We start from the raw sequence: 13,290 nt of genomic DNA on the forward strand, positions 1-13,290 counted from the left end.
TAAGGTCTTGTTTTCATCATCTCTGTGTTTACCTATGAATAGGAAAAGGACTGACGTGAGGTGGGACCATTGGTGATTTTTTTTCTCAAATAAGTGAAAGTTTAATGGAAAGATACATTTGGCACAAAAGGAAGATAAAATTCTTTTTTTTTTTTGAGTTGGAGTTTCGCTCTTGTTGCCCAGGCTGGAGTGCAATGGCATGATCTCGGCTCACCGCAACCTCCACCTCCTGGGTTCAAGCGATTTTCCTGCCTCAGTCTCCCGAGTAGCTGAGATTACAGACATACACCACCACGCCTGGCTAATTTTTTGTATTTTTAATAGAGATGGGGTTTCTTCATTTTGGTCAGTCTGGTCTCAAACTCCCAACCTCAGGAGATCCTCCCGCCTCGGCTTCCCAAAGTGCTGGGATTACAGGCGTGAGCAACTGCGTATGGCCAAAAACAACCTTTAATTATGGAAAATTTCAATCATAAATAGATACAAGTAAAGACAAAATTATAATGAATTTCCACACAGCCATTACCCAGCTTCTACAATTACCCACTCATAGCCCATGTTATCTGTCTGTACCTCCTACCTCCTCCCCAACTGCTGGATTATTTTGAAACAAATTCCAAACATCATACACTTGTCTGTAAATATTCCGTATGTATCCGTAAAAGATAAGGACTTTTAAACCCTTATCTAACCACAATACTATTAGTACATTATTGGTAATTTTAAACTCTTTCTACTAGTGATTTTGTACATGTATTATAAAAATATGTATATTACTTTTGAATCGAGCAATATTATTCTAAAAAATATTAAGATTCAGTAAACATCACACACACACACACACACACACACACACACATTGAGTGACTCTGACATCACCTCTATGGAAACACCCTTGTCTTGAGGACAGTCTCCATCACATGCTAGGTGGACTTGATCTGTCTGCAGTAGAAGTGAAAAGGAAGCCTCCCATGCTCACACCAATTCTGTGGGAAATGGGAGCTGGGGATCTGGCCCAATCTTACATCCAACCCACAGCACAAGTGTAGTGAATAGTCCCATCGGGGGACCTCTGAGTGACACTGACAAAGATGAGAAAGCAGGAGGCAAAGCACCCTATGGTGTCCTTCAGAGAAGATCCTTCTGGCCCCTCGTCTGCCAGCCAGCAGATGCCCCAAAGTCTACCATCTGAGCATTTAAAGTCTTATCAGTCCCTTTTGCCTTTGGGTCAATGAGTTTAGATGATCTTTTCTCATCAGGATGTTTGACCCAGGGTCGTAGATGTGGGTGAGGGCATGAGAACTCTGAGCACTCAGAAAAAAACAAGGGAAAACCCAGAAACACCCTTGGCTTGGACTTTAGCCCAAGTTACGCCTAAGTCTGACTTTCTCAGAAGTAACCAATGTCCTCTGTCCCAGTCCAGATGGAGCTGTACCAATGGTGGTTGTTAGTACTGTCCAAGTCATTGCTTGCTGTTTTCAGGGATGGAAAACTTCCTCTATTCTCACCTAGTGTTGTGGGTCAGGGGACATCCAGCATGGGGTAGTCATGTCTCCACAGACAAACCAACAACATTTCCATTGCTTCACCCCACGGAGAAGCCACTCCTCATCCAGTGAACATTACCTGCTCCATAAATCATCGCATTCAGTAGGTGCCTCTTGCTTTCTCCAGGTTGCAGAGGAATGATGGCGATTCTACCAATTTCCCAGACATTTTTAACCTTTCTCAAGCGCCCCATTCTTTTTGTCTTCTTTTAATTTCTGTTTTTCTCCCACTCCCACTTTTTCTCCCCTTCTCTTTTTCCCTGTCTCCCTCACTTTCTCATTTTGCATCCTCTCCTTATTTTCCCTTCATTCCTATCTCTTGCCCTGGTTCCCCTCCCACCAGTCACATATATGACTGTTTTGGGGAGTTTTTTGGTTTAATTTCACTCTTTCTTCAACCCACCTTGGTCTTGCTACAGCCTGCCACTTCCTCAGCCTGGGTTTGTCCCTTTTTCTTCCCCCACCCACAGAGTATCAGCTCCTGGTGGCCTGATTCAGACCTTTTATATTAGGTTGGTGCAAAAGTGATTGCAGCTTTTGTTTCCGTTCTCATCACACGCAATCAGGAAACTCACTTGCAGAGCAGAGCAGATGCTCGGGGGCAGCCCTCAGGTCACCTCTCCCTTACCTCTGGTAAGCAGTGGCAGGCTTTTCTGGTACCCAGTTGGAGAGGAAGGGAGAATGGCAGGGAGCTGTCCCATGGGATGGACTTGGAGGGCACAGGAAATGCTTTGCTGTCTGGGACAGAGCCTGGGTCTATGCCTGTACTGTGGATGGTTTCAGAAAGCCCCGTCTCCAAGGGGAAAGAAGTAGAGAATAACTGAAGTGCCACCTATGTCATCAGACAGGCACTGGGAGAAGGGCTTTCTCAGAACATCTCACTCACTGCTGTGCTGGAGAAATGGCTATTACCACTTAAAGAATCTGAGGATCAGAGAGGTTAAGCCATTTGCCCACACTCACACAGCCAGGAAGAAGATGGAACCTGGTCTCACACCAAAGCCCCTTTCATTGCATTGCAATAAGGGCCTCTGTAGATGGAGGAAACCGACTAATCAATCATATTACCTTTTTCTGTCTTAACCCTCTGAGAAAGTCACTTACCATCCAACGCCTTAACATGTGTTTCTCTCTTCATGCCCTTTGCTCATTTGCATCTTATTTCCTCTAGAAAAGTTTTTGCTGTGTTGTCTTTCCCTCTGCGCTGTCCTGCCCCATGTGCTTCTCTCCCACGTCTCAGTGGTGTCACCAGCATCTTGGGTAGGCTCCTGAATACCTCAGGATACAAGCTGTCTGGAGACAGAGTTTTCCTTTTCTGTGGGATGATTATAGGAAACTGCACTTATGACTTCAGTGTCTACTGAAAGTTTAAAGAGACTCGAGAGGAGAAGAATCTCACCTGGCTGCAGCCTTCTTGAAGGTCAGGCTAATATCTGCAGGTCAGATGAGGCTGAGCCACATTTCAGCAGGGAGAAAGCCCTCTGCAAATGTGCCCAGTGGCCCTGCTCCCCACCAATGAACTAGCCAGTGTACGCACATACACGTGATTCTGCCTGCAGTATCCCCTACCGATATGTTCTGCTTTTCTCTACAAAATAGGGCCTCTGCAATGTTAGAAACAACTTTAGCTAAAAGAAAAATATTCACCTAGATCCCACTTCTTATTAAACGTTGTTATTTTTGTTTGTGCATATTTCCTTTCAGTGTTGGATCGCAGGTGGGCCTGCTTTTTTTAGACTGTTGCCATCTGGGCATACATGCCATTTTCTCCTCAGCTTTGTTCCTTAGCCTTACTAAGGAACTCATTTATTTTCAGCTTTATACTTATTTATTATTTACTGGACAAATTCAAAACTTTTTTTTTAAATTTTACTTTAAGTTCCGGGATACACGTAGAGAAAGTGTACATACATACATAAAGTATACACCATACATAAAGGTTAGTTATGTAGGTACACATGTGCCATGGTAGTTTGCTGCACCTATCAACCCGTCATATAATTTTTTTTTCTCAGTTTTCTTTTTTTTTTTTAATTTTACTTTAAGTTCTAGGGTACATGTGCACAACGTGCAGGTTTGTTACATATGTATACATGTGCCATATGTAATACATATGGCAGTTATGTATTGGTGTTATGTATATTGGCATATATATAACACCAGTGTTATGTATTGGCAGTTATGTATTGGCAGTTATGTATATGGTGGTGCTGCACCCATTAACTCATCATTTACATTAGGTATATCTCCTAATGCTATTCCTCCCCCCTCCCCCCCGACAATAGCCCCCGGTGTGTGATGTTCCCCTTCCTGTGTCCAAGTGACCATCATATAATTTTAAGCCCCGCATGCCTTAGGTATTTGTCCTGATGCTCCTCCTCCCCTCACCCTCTACCCTCCAACAGGCCTTGATGTGTGATGTTCCCCTCCCTGTGTCCAGGTGTTCTCATTGTTCAACTCCCACTTGTGAGTGAGAACATTGGTGTTTGGTTTTCTGTTCTTGTATTAGCTTGCTGAGGATGATGCCTTCCAGCTTCATCCATGTCCCTGCAAAGGACGTGATCTCATTCCTTTTCATGGCTTCATAGTATTCCATGGTGTATATGTACCACATTTTCTTTATCCAGTCTATCATTGATGGGCATTTGAGTTCGTTCCATGTCTTTGCTATCATAAATAGTGCTGCAATAAATATACATGTGCATGTGTCTTTATAGTAGAATATAATGCTCATTTTTAATGTAAATTCTGGAATTACTATTTTAAAATTACATCTAGCATTCTATTTATTGGATGTAACATAATTTATTAATATAGTTCCATGCTGGTGTGCATTCAAGTCGCTTCTTCGGATCACAGCGATATAAAACATTCTAATGGAAAATTTTACACATGTAGCTTTTTGCTTCTGTGGCATTATCCCTTCAGAAAACTGATCGGAAATTGGAATGGTTATAAACAGTTTGATTGCAATATGGAGTTAGTATCTAAAGTGGAGTCCCAGTGGCCAGGTTAAAATCCAGGTTTGGTGCTTCTAGCTGTGTGACCTTAGACAAACTACTTAATCTTTCTAAGCCTCAATTTTCTCAAATGTAAAGCAAGGCTAATGTAATACTTAATTCAAAGAGTCATAGTGAGGACTTAATAAAATGATAAAATAAAATAGCACATATCCAGCATACTTTAGTTGGTGCTAATACTACTGCTGCTCTGACTACTACTAACACTGTATTTCTATTCTTTTACCTTCAGCTGGCTCAACACTATGCGGCTGAAACCCAGAATGTTTCCTAGAGCCAAACGCAGCCTGATTTGCAATAACCCAACAGGTCAAATGATTTTAGAGCCACTTACGCCACTCACTCATCCCACCCATCCTAGCTCAGAAACTCTATTCTGAACTCAGTTCTTTTCTCATCCCTTCTAAGGTTTTTTAAAGGCCTTTGTAGAATCCCAGCTTTTTAAATTTTGGAAACAACATCCCAGCTCTCACCAGGATATGAAAATATCCCTCACATTCTGCAGAAAATATAGCTACATTGGAGCAACAGACCACATAAAAGCAGTATGCTAGTAGATGGGATGTGAGGTTTTACCCTCACACCGTTATTCATACCTTTATTTTTAGTTTTATTAAAACTAACCAATTTTGATTTCATGGTTTGAGTTAGAGTCTAAGGGTCCAATGAATAATGCCTTCCAAATATTTTTCTTATTTGGTTCTGAACTCAGGAAGAGATATGGAAGGAATTATATAGGAATCAGATAGATGGAGATCAGAATCTGAGCTTTATGACCAGGAAAAGCTGAAGAAAATAATACAGCTTAAATATGTAGCCACAGCAGAGTCCCTAATCCTGTCCCCTGAAATGAACTTGCAGCACACCTCATAAAATTTCTAGCTTTCCTCACTTGCCACAGAGTGGATAGCAGCCCAGAATGGATCCTCACTGCGGGTGGCATATCTGAGAGGGAAACGGAGGTGCCAGGTGGAAAATGTCCAGTTTATCTCCAAACTCACCAACAGAGAGAATTTCCTCCTCCTTTTGTGGGGAGAAGGGAGCAAAGGATGGTCAGAGAGACCAGGAGCGTTTGCAGCTAAAGTTCCTCAAAATGAGAATATCAGGCCGGTGTACAACAGGTTGCTTTTGGGACCCAATATTTGATCTCGTGCTGACCTGCTGGATATGATGACAACAGGTTCATTCTCACCATTTGGACCTTTGGCGGTTTCTGGCAGCCATGGTTAGACCCACTGCCTTTCCCTCTCTCCTGGCTTTCCTCATTACACCTCTGGAACGGTATTGACCTACTACCCAACATGGGGATGCAGGGATGTGACATTTACGTGCTTGAATCATGTTTTCACACCACTTTCTTGTCACTTTATAATTTCATCCACCATTTAATAGGATTATTTCAGCTGCCAAACACCCCTAAAAAATCTCAATTCAGATTGGCTCAATCAGGAAAGAAATGTACTATTTCACACCACAAGAAGTAAGAAAAAAACATAGTGTGTTATTATTGACAACTCTGTGATATTGGACCCAGGTGCTTTCTATTACTCTGTTCTGTCATATGCCCCTGGCTTCATCCTAAGACTGGTTCCCCCTGTGGTCCTAAGATAGATGCTACAATTCCTGGCATCCCATCCAGGAACCACATCATCCAGAGGAAGGGAGAAAATTCCACCTTTTTTCTAAAGTTGTTTAAAAAAAAAAAAATGAAGAAATCTTTCATAAAATCCCTTTCACACTGTACTGACCACTGCTAAACCAATCTCTAAGCAAGGAAATAGAACTACCATTATGGGAGTTATGAATACATAGGGTGGATACTCTAACAAAACTGGGACCCTGACGAAAGGAAAAGGGGAGAACCGATGTTGGACAGGCAGAAAGCAATATCTGTTGCGCATCACTAGGCATTTGCTTCTGTGGTTATGATTTTAAAGAGCCGGTCTCCTTCTTTCTCTCTTTTCTCATCTCTGAACCTCAATTTCCTCATCTGCCTTCTGCACCTTGTCAGGCTGCTGTGATAATCAAGTGAGATAATGTGTATAAACTACAAAGTGCTGTGTAAACCTTGCATCTGAGGAACATGAGTTTCTCTACTACTGCCAAGGCATAACTCACTCCAGACACTAGTTGTTGTTTGCAAAGTTGGTGTAGTTCTTATAAGATTGGAAACCAGAAACATCTCATTACTAGGATGGGTTCTTCTGACCTCTATATATAACAAAAAATGTGAATTAAAATTTAAAGCATATTAGGTGAACATGAAAAAATGATTAAAACCACAAGGAGATACCATCTCACAACCATTAGGCTGTCTACTGTCAAGAAAACCCTGAAACAAAGCGGAAAGTAATACCTGTTGGCGAGGATGTGGGGAAATTGGAACCCTGTGCATTGCTGGTGGGAATATGAAATGGTATAGTCACTATGGAAAACAGTAGGGAGGTTCCCAAAAAATTAAAAATAGAGGTACCACATGATTTAAAAATTCCATTTCTGAGTATATTTATCTCCCAAAGGAACGAAAACAGAATCTCAAAAAGATATTTGTATATCCATGTTCATAACAGCGCTATTCATAATAGCCAAGAGGTGCAAGTGCCCATCAATGGATGAATGGATAAACAAAATTTGTGTTGTAAACAAAATATATACACACACACACAATGGAATATTAGCCTTAAAAAGGAAGGAAATTCTAACACATGTTGCAACATGGAGGAATTTTGAGGACAATATGCTAAAGGAAATAAGTCAATCCAAAAAGACAAATACTGCAAGATTCTATTTACATGAGGTATCTAGAGTAGTCAAATTCATCGGAACAGAAAGTAGAATGGTGGTTTCCAGGGGATGGGGGAGGAGGAAATGAGGCGTTGTTGTTTAATGGACATAGAGTTGAAGTTTTGCAAGATTAAAAACTTCTGGAGATTGCTTGTACAGCAATGTGGACACACGTAACGCTACTGAACTGTACTCTTAAAATGCTTAAGACGGTAAATTCTGTGTCATGTTTTTACCGCAATAATTTCTTTGTAATGAAATAAAATTTTAAAAGTTTGATAACATGCAGTACTGGATAGTAAGTAGGGAAATAGGCATTCATGTCCACCCCACAAACATATAATGGCACTTTAAATGGGCTTTCCTTTGTGGATAGTGGTTTGGCAATATCTTTCAAAATTAAAGGTAGAGGAAGGAGGAAAATCAGAGGAGTGTTATCGAAGAGGAAATCCACAGGGCTTAAAAGGAGAGCTGTCAAATAATAGGAGCAGGCAGGACCTCATGAACAGCACTGAAATCAGTGTCCAGAGACTGCCCAGCCTCTGCCCCGCAGGTGCTGTTTGCAGCCAGCATTAGGAAGTTTAAAGCAAACTATCCCTTGCCAGTGGAGCAAACACTGAATCTTTCCAGTACTGAGGGTCTGTATTACCTCTCCTTCTCATGAGCATCAGGTAAAAGCCTCCTACCTATCACGTGCTGATCATCTTCATAGGACTGCGTTTACACATGCCCTCAGATGTTGCTAAGCCATCTCTTTGACATCCGTATTAATCGGGGTAGGCTAGCTAACAAACAGACTCAACATTTTAGGTGTTAATGTAGTAGTAGAATTTTATTTCTTTCTCATACGAGGTTCAATGCAGGTGTTCTTGGCCAAGCAGCTCTCTTGAGCTGTTTTTCTCCAAGCAGTGAAACTCTGGGATTCAGCCTTCCTTCATCTGGTGGGTTTGCCTTGTCTAAGTCCTCCTCAGAGTCTTCCATTGGAACCTGTAGATTCAACCAGACAATGAGAGAGAGAGAGAGAGACCATGAAAGATTGCATGGGCCATTTTAGGGGCTAGGCTTGGAAGTAGAGTAGCACATTATTACCACCTATATTCCACTGCAAAGACCCAGTCACATGGCAGCACTTGTAGTCTTCTCATGTGATCATGAAGAAAATGAGATAATAAGAACACATAATGTGTCCACCATAGTACCTTATATGGATGGACAACACTCTTTATAACAGCCTGAACACATAAGCCCCTGAAACGGAAGGAATCTCTGGATACCTGGAGGAACATGGTGATGAGTTCAACATCCCCTCTGTCTCACAGTCATACTTTGTTGGGCTTATAAAAACCATCTTGAGATGCTCCCAGCCCATCCCCAACTACCACTTGTGTTTTATTCATTTTATAATCATAGAAAAAATGAAGAATTCATTTCCACTTGGACGAAACCAACTTTTCTCCTCTTCCACCCACCAGAATTTTATTACGGAGACCACATTTCCCAACAATTACAAAGAACCCCTCAAACATACTACAATGAGTAGAGGAATGAGAAACAGATCCCTGCATCTGCTTAGTCCTCTCCACGGAGGAATTCCCCCCAAGTCAACCTATCCAAATTCTACCTGCTAGTTGGGGCACATCCCAAGACATAAGTAGCACTGATTTCTTCTTTACTTCCTTTCTTTCTTCTTATTTTTTTTTTCTTTTTGACAGAGTCTCACTCTGTTACCCAGGCTGGAGTACAGCCTCAGACTTCTGGCCCCAAGTGACTCTCCCACCTCAACCTCCTGAGTAGCTGGGACTACAGTTGCATGCTACCATACCTAGCTAATTTTTTAATTTTTTTGTAGTGGCAGGGTCTTGCTGTGTTGCCCAGTCTGGTGTCAAACTCCTGGGCTCAAGCAATCCTTCAACCTCAGCCTCTCGAAGTGCTGGGATTACAAGACATGAGCCACAGTTCCCACCTTCAAGACATAAGTATCATTTCTTCACTGCTCCAGCCCAGAGAGATCCCATCCCTTTCTGTCTTACTTAACACTGATTGTTTTTGTTACCATCATTTGACATTTGGTTATCATTTGTATTGAATTCCACATCTTAATGCAACACATATCTCCTAAGCACACTTTGTTCCAAGCTAGGGGATTCAAAATGATAAAGAGAAACAGCCTCCCTGGAATATGCCATCCCGTGAAGGAGGCAGATGAGTGTGCTGTAGAGCTGGACGTTTTAGTGCTATCAGGTGTACACAAAGCATCTTGGAGACTCAGGAGGGCAGAGAGTCCTTCTGAATGAGAGGATAGGTTGGTGCCTTTGAATCTGGACTTTGAAGAGTGTATAAGACCTTAACAATATAATTTGGGCAGAGCATTCCAGGTGAAGACAAGAATGAGAGAAGACACCAAGGTAGGACTCTGAGGGGAAATTTCAAGACAAACAAGTTATCCTGTATGGCTGGAGATAAAGCTGGAAAGATGAGTGTATCCATTGGGATTCTTCAACCTGCAAGTAACAAAAGTATGTCTTGACCAGGCTTAGGCAATAAGGAAATGTATTTTACACACTGGAGTCCAGAAGCAGCGGCTTTTCAGAGCAGTTCAGTCAGGGTTCCTGGTCTGTTTCTTGGTTCTTCTCTCAGTTCTCCTTTGACTTCATGGTGGCCATCCTTGTGGTTGCAAGCTGGCTGTCAGCTGCACCTGGGGCAAAAGGTGTTTGCATTGAAAAGCAGAGAGGGAAAAAGAAAATAGTTTATCATTCCCAGAAGCCCCAAGCAAACTTCTCCTCAGATCCCACGGACATGAAGTAGCTTAGGACTGCCCATTCCTGAACCCATCACTGACTAGCGACCTACCATGAATGGTACAAACAAACTACATGAGCGAAATGCAAGGTCAGGCATCATCCATGGTGATTCCTGTAAAATGCTTGTACCAGACTGTGGAAAGCCTTGAATCCCAGACTCAAGAATCTTTGTGAAAAATAAAAGGCATGGCGGTGGGGCGGTGGTGGGGGGGGCCGGGGGTGGGTGTGGGAGGGGTATTGATTGTTTTTCAGGAGAGAAGTAAACAGAATTGAGTTCAAGGAATAATTCTTTGGATGCCTTGATGAGAAACGACCAACCATAGGAGAGTGGATGTGGAAGAACCACGTGCCCCCTCCCTTCCTGGCTTCTTCTCATCAAAAGTGGCTCCCAGGGAAGGAGCTGCGACACTCACCTACACCAACTCTAAATGACTGCCAGTGGGAATGGAGAGGAGGGTGTTGATGGAAGAAACAGTCCCAGACAGTACTGACAGGGTGATTGTGGAGGGGGAAAGGAAAATTTTAAATAATTCCAAAGTTACAAATTTTGATGACTTAAATGTGCAATGCCATGAATACGAATATGGTCATCTAGAGGAGCGAGTGAGGTGGTTTTGAATCCACAAATCAGATGCATGACTAATAGGCATGGTAATAAATATAAAATTATGCTGATAGTAGAGGAATAATAATAATGGAAAATAAAAACCAGAACAGTTAGTATGTGCCAGGGACATAATAGATACTTAGTAAACATGTGTTGCTCTGAGGTATGTGTGTGTATTTGTATACTTATATACATAGAAGATACACATTTACTCCTTACAACAATCCTATTAACTGAGGCACAGAGTGACAAAAGTGAGCTATCCAAAGTCACCCAACTGCTAAGTAGTTAAGTTAGAATAAAACTCAGGCATCTGACTCAGGATACCATTCTTTTAGTCTTTATAATAAGAGCTAACATTCATAAAGCACCTACTAAGTGACGGTCCTTTACACACCTTCTCTTTAATCCTTAAGAGTCATCTCTATAAAGTGTATAGCATTCCCCCTGTTTAAGAGAGGAGGATTCTGAGGCACAGAGAGGATAAGAGACTTGCCCAGAGTCACAGGTAAGTGGCAGAGCTGGGATTCACACTGCAGAAGGCATAGCTCAAAACACATACTCCACGATGCCATGAAAAATATAAATGCCCCCTAGGACCTCAGGATCTGTTATCACTCACCTCATCAATGAAATGTTAAACTGCCAGCACTTGAAGACCAAAGCTTACACATTTTGGGTACGCTGTTGATGAGTATGGGACCTAGCACATAGATGCCTGGAACTGATAGAATTTCTAAGCCTCTGGCAATCTCTGCATATAAGTAAAAACTGAAACTACAGTGGGAGGTTCCTGCCCAACTGAAGCATGAAACTTTGAGGAGGTAGCAGGGCCAGGTGGGTAAGAGACCAAGCTTAAGAACAGATGTTCTGAGTCCAAATTGTAGCCTAGCAACTCATTGCTGGGGAGCCTTAGGCAAACAGCTTAACCTCTTGGAACCTTTATTTCCCCAGCTGTAAAATAGAGATAATACCAGCAACAGCTCATCTCAAATAAGATGAAGAAAGTAAAGCATTGGGCTCATTGCCTAGAAGACAGCAAAAGCTTATTACATGGTAGCTGTATTGCTATTATTGTTGTTGCTGTTTTTGTTGTTGTTGTTGTTGTAATTTCTATAAAAGAGTATGGAAGACAAACAACCCAAGTGCCACAAAAAAAAAAGACTCTGTTGTTTATATTTTGTGATGCTCCCATTCCTCAAAACCTTCACACAGCAGCTGCCTCAGCCTCCAAGTTTCTTGGCAGGACTCTTCACATCAGTTTAAGAAAAGCCAGCTGCTGTTCCTGGACCACAGGAGGAAGGGAAAACAGAGGTGAGGAAAGCCTGTCCACCCAAGGCCCTTTTCCTAAGCCCTTTGCAGCTCCCAGAAGCTCCAGCTCCACCACATGCCCAGCCCCCCAGACACTGGCCCTGGCACTGCCTGAGATGGTACTCTCTGCCCAGTCACCTGGTTTGCATTTCAGAGAGTGACCGGTAGCTATTGGCTGCTGCAGGTTCTGACTGTTAATACCATGACCAAGAAGCAGTGGAGTTGTGAGCTCGGTGCTGGCACAGGACAATTGCTTCCCTTTCCCCAGAGGCAGGGAACAGGAAGGTGGGGAGAACCCAGTGATTTGTGAAGCCCTGGGGATCACAGCATAGGGTGCTGGCTACCCCAGAGAGGTTTCAGATCATCCAGGCCAAGACCCCTATCTCCTTGGTTAGCCTTGAGCTGGATGCCAGCTTACTGACTGGGAAGAGACAACTTCCTCCCAGCAGCCAATGCTCCCAGAGGCTTCTGGAATCTTCCTCAGTATACAAGTGCTTAGTCATGGACATTAGAGCTGGCAAAGCCCTCAATCCAACCATCCCATTTTATAGGTAAAGAAACTGAGGCCCAGAGGGATGAAGTGACAAGTCTAAGATGGCACCAAGAGTCAGAGCAGGGCTGGGGCAGGAACTCTTGCGCAAACAATGAGCCTAGGGCTTTTTTTTATTACTCAAAGCCACAGAGCTGCCCCCGCACTCTTACCTAAAAAGGGCTGGATCCGGTGATCCTAAAAAGGACTGGATCTGGTGATCCAGTTGGAGCCTAGGACCCCAATACACAGAAATCCTCTCCAAGTTCCACACACCTTTGGAAGAGGACTTGCCAAAAACAGATGATAGGCAAAAATAACGGCAAAGAAAAGTATGCTTTGGCATGGAAAGATGTTCACTCTACAGTGTTAAATAAAAAAGAAACAAATTCCCCAAGCAGCATTTATCCTATGATTCCATTTGCATAGGGAGCACACATGCATAGAAAAAAAGACTGGAAAGAGAAGAAAAACAGTTACTTTTAGGAAGCAGGATTATGGGTCATCTTCATTTTTTCTTTTGTCATGCATATTTTCTAAATTTTCTACTTCGAGAGTGTTTATTTCTGAAACAACAATTTTAAAAGGATATAAAGTAAGTAGGCAAGTGTCAGGGTCCCCAGTCGCCCTCACTCAGACAGGCTTGGTTTGCCACAGCTCCCAGGACAGACTGCACCCATTGCACAAGGCG

The 13,290-nt window shown here is 42.6% G+C and overlaps 1 long non-coding RNA gene across 1 annotated transcript; it reads right to left on the reverse strand.

The window, feature by feature from the left end:
• Positions 1 to 8,181: 8,181 nt before the first annotated feature.
• Positions 8,182 to 11,517, reverse strand: LOC106993295 (uncharacterized). The gene is made up of 3 exons (XR_001439500.3): positions 11,382 to 11,517; positions 9,915 to 10,046; positions 8,182 to 8,338 (listed from the first exon to the last, which is right to left on the reverse strand). It is a non-coding gene; the product is annotated as an uncharacterized LOC106993295 (long non-coding RNA).
• Between the last annotated feature and the right edge of the window lie 1,773 nt (positions 11,518 to 13,290).

Source organism: Macaca mulatta, chromosome 14 (assembly GCF_049350105.2).
Source record: "Macaca mulatta isolate MMU2019108-1 chromosome 14, T2T-MMU8v2.0, whole genome shotgun sequence".
Classification (NCBI taxonomy): domain Eukaryota; kingdom Metazoa; phylum Chordata; class Mammalia; order Primates; family Cercopithecidae; genus Macaca; species Macaca mulatta.